The following is an 8,849-nucleotide window of genomic DNA, read 5'->3' as shown; positions in this document are numbered from 1 at the left end:
TGATGAGACGGAGGTCGACCCTATGGGTTTCCTCAAAACAAACGCGTATGACTGTGACATAGATATGATGAGTCAACCATATGACGAATCGGGCTATCAGCATGGTAATGAGGATATGGATGATATGCCCGGGCAGGAAGGTCGTAGCAGAGATTGCAAAAAGTCTCTCTTCATGAAGTCCTCACAGGACACGCCTGAAGATGCCGCCTCAACACAGGCTCAACTAGCCAGGCGCGAGGGTCATACAGTACTTAGCCCGGGAACACTGGGGCAGGGGTTAAGGAAGGGTATGGAAGGTGTGCCCAAGAAAAAGGAGAGGAAGAAATCAGGAAAGATAGCTGCCTCCAAACAAGCCAGAGCACATAGCAGCCAGACGATGGATTCTGAAGAGCGTGTACCCATGAAAGGTGCGGCCATGTTCCATCTCACGGGCGAGCCAATGCTACCGCCGAAACCGCTGGAGGCACTATCAGGGGATCTCAGGAGACTGCACGACCATGTGCTGTCGACTGAGAAAAGCCTACTAGCCTCAAAGGATCCAGGATATCCGATATACGCGGCTCGTGCGCCTGAGGGGAAGTGCTACGTCGACACACGGCCCGCGGAGGTGTTCTTCCTGCGGTTTGACCATATCTTTGAGATGTTTCTAACAAGGCGGCTCGATTTTACAATCGCCCGCCTTTTTGCGCTACATATGAGCTCCGTCATGAAGAGAGAAGTCTCGCAAATCTCTGTGGCGGATCCGTACTACATGCACGAGTCTTTCTTGAGTCTCGGCAACCTTGAGCGTGAAACTGCTAGGGACTACCTCCAAAACTTCATGGTACAGAATAAGGACCAGGAAATTGTCCTCCTGCCTTATCATCCAAAGTAAGTCAGTTCCGGACAACCCTTTCGTACATTTCAATCATTCCTTCTCACTCATATGGAGAATAATTTGAGGTGTCTTTTCCCCGCAGCAACGGGCGCGCCGTCCTTATCGTTCTTTACCCGCGAGTCTCCCACGCCGTGTATTTTGACCCTTCCAGAGACTACGAGAAAAAGGACTACACCCACATAATGAATATTCTAGATGATGCTCTCCAAGGCTTCAGCATTAGAGGTGGCCACGTGCAGATCAGGAAACAAAGGAACAAGAAGATCGGTTTCGCGCATAAAACTAACTTCTCCTGCATCCATGTCCCAAAACCAAGCAAGAAGGATGGATTCTACATCGTCCATCTCATGATTGAGTTCAACGCGGATCACCAAAAGCTTCGCATGACAAGCAGAAATGATGATCATATCCACAAGTGGCTAGAATCTCATGGAGAAGCGGATTATAAACTTAGAGATGACTTCTTTCGCATCCAAAGGGACATTGCGACGATCATCATGAAAGAAGTCGTCGATGAGAAGGGGATCTTCCACCTGAAAGTGCGTTATATCGACTAGAGGGGGGTGAATAGGCGATTTTTATAAATTCTTCACTGAGGAATTTGTGGGTGAGGAAATTCCTTAGCGAAGAACTACTTGCAGCGGAATAAGTACTCAAAAGTATGCATAGCAGAGCACAAGCATAGTCATCATGATGAAATGAAAACAAGCACAGAGTACAGAAAGCGTAAACACATGATAGCACATGATGAAGACAAACAGACTGAGGAAATTGAGAAAGTCTTTAGTCAAAGTCTTCAAACACATATGAACAATTGCACAACACAGGAATGAGGAAATGAAAGAGTTGAGGAAATGGAACCAGTTGGCTTGGTGAAGACAATGATTTGGTAGACCAGTTCCAACTGCTGTCTCAGTTGTACGTCTGGTTGGAGCGGCTAGGTATTTAAACCTGAGGACACCCAGTCCCGGACACACAGTCCTCACCGTATTCTCCTTGAACTAAGGTCACACAGACCTCGTCCAATCACTCATGGTAAGTCTTCAGGTGACTTCCAAACCTTCACAAACTCGGTCACTCGGTGATCCACAATTTCCTCTTGGATGCTCTAAACCATGACGCCTAACCGTCTGGAAGAAGCACAGTCTTCAAAGGTAACAAGCGTCGGATCCACACAGGATCAATCTCTTCAGTGATGCTCAATCACTTTGGGTTTGTAGGTGTTTGGTTTTGGGGTTTTTCCTCACTTGATGATTTTCGCTCAAAGTCCTCGGAGGATGGGACGCTCTTAAATGACAAGTGTCAGTTTCTCTCGGAGAAGCCAACCAGCTAGTGGTTGTAGGGGCGGCTATTTATAGCCTAGGGAGCAGCCCGCATGATAAGACATAAATGACCTTCAATGATATGACCGTTAGGTGGGTAGATATTTCGGGACAGCTGGCGCATAGCACAGCAACGGTCGGAAATTTGAGTATCAAATTCCTCAGGGCTATCATGTTCCTCACTGTGTAGGCAATCCGCACTGGCGAATTCCTAACTCCTTAGTCAGAACAAATTCCTCAGAGACCAGAAGAACTTCGTCTCTGTCACTGAAGAATATGACTGAACTGTATGAGATTTCCAATGGCTTCACTCGAAGGGATTGGTAGGTGTAGGATTTTGAGTTGAGCATCACATGGAAATTTTTCCTTAGTATTTCCTCGACCCCCTTTAACAGTACGGTGTTTCCTATGACTCAAGAAAGAGAAAATGAAACTACGAAAATAAAAGTCTTCACGCTTGATGTTCCTCAAAAGAATACCAAGTCTTCAAGGTCACACCAATTTCTTCACTTTCAAAGTCTTCAGAAATCCAAAGTCTTCAGTCGAAGAACTTCATTTTTAGGGGTCGACTTTCTCTGTAATTATCAAACTCCTCATATACTTATAGATCTGTGTACACTCACAAACGCATTAGTCCCTTAACCTATAAGTCTTCAATACACCAAAATCACTAAGGGGCACTAGATGCACTTACACCACCACGGCCCTATATCGCGAGCTGACATCCGAACTGTCATAGGCATGCAACGTCTAGACCTCACGCCGTTCAAGAAGCTAGGGTCCATCCTCGATGATACGGATGGATGAAACTTCTAGTGATTTACGATGCCGATGATGATGATATGTGTCGGTTGAACTTGTATACTTTCTGTATCGATGAAACTTTGTGATGTCCACGGTCCCTGCCGAACTTGCGTAACGCTACTTTGTTAGTTTGCCTACGATGACCTGCGTACCTCTACTTAATTAGTTTGCGTACTGTATGTTGCATCTAGTTGCTAACCCTTTCTTTTTCGTGTTGCTCTAGTATATTTTGTGGCATATGATTGTACATCCTCTTGATGAAGATGCATCTCTAACAGGTACCTAGTTTCTTGATGGCGAAGTGCTATGTCGTGTACGAAGGGAAGGTTCCGGGAGTGTATGATGAGTGGCATGAGTGTCAGGCGCAAGTGCAGGGGGTCTCGGGTGCCAGCCATAAAGGCTTCAAAAGCAGACAAGAAGCACAAGCTAGTTACTTGAGGTTCAGGCGAGCGCGAGAGAGGACTCATGACCGCCGCCTCATGTACTGCATAGTTCCACTATCACTCATAGTGATAGCACTTCTCGCGTATATCATTGTTTAGATGGATGACGTTGTAGTTGCAAGTATTCGAGACTTGCATGTATCGCTATTTTTGAGATGATGACGATATACCACTTTGTGTTGGATGATAATTATGATGAGACTATTTGTATGTATATTCTATTATTACATTTGTGGTCTCGCAGCGATTTGTGTGTGTATGATGATGACATTTGTATGTGCTAAAGATTCGTGTATAAAGCCTGTTCAAATACAAAACAAATATGCAGAAAAAAAACAAAAGCTACTAAAATTAGCAGTAGCGAGTGAAGGAAAGTTAGCAGCAGCGTGACAATAGCAGTAGCGCGTTCGACCAAAGAGCGCTAGAGCTATTAGCAGTAGCGAGCTTCCACGCAACACGCTGCTGCTACACTTGTATAGCAGTAGCGCGGGCGCGCACGCGCTGCTGCTATGGGTTAGCTGTTGCACCCTATTAATAGCGCCGGTACCCGCGCTACTGGTAGGCCAAAAACCCGCGCTGCTGCTAGGCTTTTCCCTAGTAATGATTTGAACCCATGTTATTATCAAACATATATTTTCATTCATATCAATTCTACTTTTGAGACTTTTTTGTGTGTGTGTTGTGTGTATCAGAAACGATTATTATCTTTGTCGCCCCCCTTATGCCTAAATCCTGGCTCCGCCTCGCAAGGGCAGTACGGTCTTTACGCAACGGTTTCGAATGATTGGGCGAGCGGCGCTCTCCCGCGCCAGCTCCATCCTGCACAGTGCAGACGCAGGACGATCGATCGATCAGGGCCGCCTGCATCTGCATCTGCATGAGCGCGGGAGGATGCACATCGCCAGCTGCAGCGGCTACCAGTGCTGCCGGTCCCTCCGCCGCTCCCTCCTCAACGACGTGGCCCCGGCCGGCGCCCAGCTTTACTCTCCAGCCGGCGCGGCGGGAAAGCCATCCTCATTTCTGTCCCGGGGTACGTACGGGCGCGGGCTTTACGCGCGCGCGTGGCGGAGTCACGGCCCCGCCGGCTCGGGCCGAGCATGTGCGCTAAGCTCCTCGAGGTGACGCGTCGGGCGCGCGCATGGCGGGCTCGGCGGCCGCTGCCCGGCCTCGGGCGAGGCGTGGTCAACGTGGGGGATAGGAGTAGGAGAGCGCTCGAGCATCGCACGCTCGATGAGTGCGTGACCGACCGGGGATCGAGCAAGCAAAGCTATCCTCGCCTCTGGGAGCGGGGCGCGCCGGCCGGCCGTTACGATTGGTTGGTTAGCGTACGTACGCAGCTCGGCGGTACGGGGAAGCGCGCGCGCCGGCATAGAATATGGGGGGAGACAGCAGGTGATCTTCCCGTCCCGTGCATCAACGGCAAGGCCGGAGGAACCAACGAGGAAGGAGCATGGTACTTGCAGTAACAATGTCTGTCCAGCCCGTTGATGCTGGCTTTGCGGCATTTGATATCTGAGCCGCTGAACCGGCCAGGAATCCAGGACCACTTCCCTGTTTTGTATCCAGGTTATTCTAATTTTGGGGAAGCAAAACAGAATCGGTGAACAAAGAGAGACCCACGTCCCCGTTTGATCCGTCCACGTTCAGCTTCATCCCGCCTCCCAATATACTCAAACGAATGTGTATCGCCTTGCACCGGCTGGGCCATAATGCAGCGTCACAGCAGTAGGATCGGCGGACTAGCTCAATATGGTGTGCATTCGTTCATGGTCGTATAAGTAGAGCAATGCAGTTTTCAACAAGGCCCTGTTTATTCATGGTCAGCCAGAACACATGCATGCTGAACAATCAGGTAGTTGACCTAGTATTACTAATTAGCTAGTGCTCTACAATCTGACCAGGACACCTCAGACTGAATCTGGCGTAGTACAAGTAGATGAAATTGTCAACGAGCAACCGTTGATCAACTACTACACTAGTACAAAACAGGGCTTTCGTCACAGGACAGTTTTCACATTAGTCCCGGTTCAGTCACGAACCGGGACTAATGTGAGCACATTGGTCCCGGTTCGTGCGGCTAAAGCATTAGTCCCGGTTCACCTGGGCCCTTTAGTCCCGGTTCGTGGCACGAACCGGGACTAAAGGGTGCGATGCCTATTAGTACCGGTTGGTGGCACCAACCGGGACTAAAGGTTAGACCTTTAGTCCCGGTTGGTGCCACCAACCGGTACTAATGGGCTTTCAGGCATTAGTACCGGTTCATGGCACGAACCGGTACTAAAGGTCTCATTTTCAAACTCTACCCCCCTCCCCCCGGATCGCCTTTTCAGTTTAGAGAAAACAAAAGAAAATGATGGAAATGTCAAAAAAATAAAATAAAATAAGTTTTCCATGTGATATGTGGTCTAGTTATTGGGAAAATTAACAAATATGAATTTTGACTTTATTTGCAAAATCTCTCTGGAATTTCTTAAAATGGGCATAACTTTTGCATACGAACTCGGATGAAAAAGTTTTTTATATGAAAAATCATCTACTCGAAAAGTTACATCCGAATTTAACCGGTGGAACCCGTTAAACATTTTCAAAATCCTCAAAAACCTAACAGAAAAAAAGATACGGGGCTTTTAAGATCTGGAGAGGCAAAAAATTCAAAAAATTTCAAATTGTGGCAAACTGTGATCAAACAATGGTCAAAGTAATTATTCTACAATATTAGTGTTACTAAATAATTATTTCAGTTATTTTGAATTTTGGTCAAATCTGGTCAAACAGTGGTCAAACAATGGTCAAACTAATTATTCCAGAAATATTAGTGTTACTAAATAATTATTGTTTTTTAAAACAATAGTTTCAAACTCAAACAGTGAAATGTGTCACTTCATGCTCAAGCTAAATTCCTGAGGGTTAATAGAATTGACATCTTACTATTGTCAAGAAAACAACAAGTGCAGACTTGGAAACAAGGGAGAATAGAACCCGGAAGTTAAGCGTGCTCAGGCTGGAGTAGTGAGAGGATGGGTGACTGTTCGGGAAGTTAGATGATTTAGAATGATGAGGGGTGATTAGAGATTAGAGGATAAATTGAGCAGTGATGAGGGGTGGTGATTAGAGATTAGAGGTTAAAATAATTCAGAAATTTGAAAATAAAAAAAAATAAAAAAAATTCATAAAAAAATTTCAAAAAGAAAAATCATAAAATTTCACACCAACCGGGACTAGAGGTGGAGCTCCAGGCTGCGTCCACGTGGACGGCCTTTAGTCCCGGTTCATTAGTAACGACCCTTTAGTCCCCAACCGGGACAAAAGCCCCCTTTTCTACTAGTGCTAGAACACATGCTGAACGCAATCTGGTGTATGATCTGGATTAATTACCTACTAGGTACTACACGTAGAATCTGACCAGGATACCTCAAACTGCTAACCTCATATTCTCAGTGACAAGGCAGTCATGGATCTAGACAGAAAATCCGCACTCCGTCCACGGTTAAGAAAACTATAAGATCTCCTCTGGAGCTTGCACATGCCAACATATTTCTTGATTGAGGTGACAGAACCTGCAGTAACTCGCTCGGTAAAGCTCCAAACCGTCCGCGCGCCCAAAATCTCACGTTGGAGGTATATACTGTATAAATTTACCATTTTGTTGCCTAGCTACGCACCGTCACCAACTACAGTAGTAATAATTAAGCTTTGCCCCCATACAATAACGGGGTCTCGTTTGTCCTCGCGCGAGTGAAGTGCGACACTGCATGCTGCGGCGTTTCAAACGTGTTCCGGCTTTCGCTAGTGCCGCCAAAGCTGCGAGTAATCCAAAGCTGCATGCCAAAAAGCTCTGATCCTGATTCTGGTCCTGATTCCTCATCCTGTACTGTTAGTAGAGAGTGGTATTGTACGATTTACGGGCAGGGGCGTTTGTCGCAAAGATTTCAAAGTTGACAGGGTTTTCTTTCTTCCGGCGGAAGAATGAAAGTCGATCTAGATGCCGCAAGGGGCGAGAAGCTTTCCGTCACCATTTTCCGGCAGCTCCTCTCCGTTGACAACCTCGGCGGTGAGAGGGAGGGGGTCATCGGATCTCACCTGTGCAGACGTGTTTAGCTATAGGTTTAGCGTCCTATTAGTTTAGGTCTTGGTGGTTCGATGTCTTGGCTTCGACGACGTAGAATAAAGAAGCTTTAGATATTTCTCAGACGAGATGTCCTGTTCTATGGTCGATGATGCATTTCAGAACTAGTCTGTTCAAGGCGCGACGGTATCCACATGGTGGGCTTGTGCCATCAGGCTTCGTCGTTGCGGCTACGCTTATTCAACACCGACGCGGAGCTTGGGAAGTAGTCCAGAAGAAGATGTAGACCGTGGTCTACCTCAGCGGCATATGAAAGACGGTGGATCATGTGTTGGATTCATTGTTGGCACATAGCAGATACAGATCCTCCTCTAACGTCTTTGTCAAGCGGGGGTATCAGATCTGGAGTTTGATGACGTGCCAAGGTGTTGTCCCGACCATATTCTTTCAACAGCAATGACATAATTTTGTTGCATCTGGTCTTGCAGAACATCCTTCATCCTCCATAATCCCATGAAATCACAATTTGCTATCGATTTACTGCATCCAAACCAATGAGCATGTCGAATGCCTCGACATGAAGGTCACAAAGCATTTCTTTCCCTAACGGTGGTTAGGGTTGCATCTTTCCTCCAAGAAGCACCGACGAGCTTGTGGATTCGCCTCCCCTCTACCAGCCGCTCCGGTGACCGGTGGCGGGGAGGAGAATTACGGTGCCTCGGCTCCAGCTAGTAATTTAGGTTAGGGTTTTTAGTCCCCAAAGGGCAGCGTTCAGGCGGATGGCAGCGCTTCGTCTTCGTTGGTCTTCTGGGTTCCGACCCTCCTCGAATTTGTTTATATGGAGTTATGGACGGAACCGACAGAGCTCCGGCGTAGATTCCCCGTCTTCTCCTTGGGACGGTGAGGTTATAGTTTCTCGCCATGCGTGTGCGAGGCGAGATCTGATATCAGGCACTTCAGATTGATTCATGTGTTTAAAGACGACGACTGCGGCTCCAGGGCGGTGGTCCTTTGGGGCACGTGCACGAAGACTTCCCGACTGTCATCGACAAGTCCAGGCCGACTGCAGTAGGGGAGCGACGACAACGGCACGTTCTGATGGCGGTAGTGGTCGTTCGGTGGTCCAGAGACCTCGATGTAATTTGTATTATGTTTGGGATACTTTATCACTTCTAATGAACTTTTTCAATAGTTATGGATGCTTTTTTGCAAAAAAAAAAAAAGAATGCCACGGCATGATTGAATTAGTCGTTGCTAGCATTGATGAATAAACCGTCATTCTCTTAGTCGCACTACAATGCGATCTTGGTCTATGGTTTCATCAACATTAAGCTATA

The sequence above is a fragment of the Aegilops tauschii genome, chromosome 7 (assembly GCF_002575655.3).
Source record: "Aegilops tauschii subsp. strangulata cultivar AL8/78 chromosome 7, Aet v6.0, whole genome shotgun sequence".
In the NCBI taxonomy this organism is placed as follows: Eukaryota; Viridiplantae; Streptophyta; class Magnoliopsida; order Poales; family Poaceae; genus Aegilops; species Aegilops tauschii.
The sequence above is the reverse complement of the archived record's forward strand: the minus strand, read 5'-3'. Positions refer to the sequence as shown.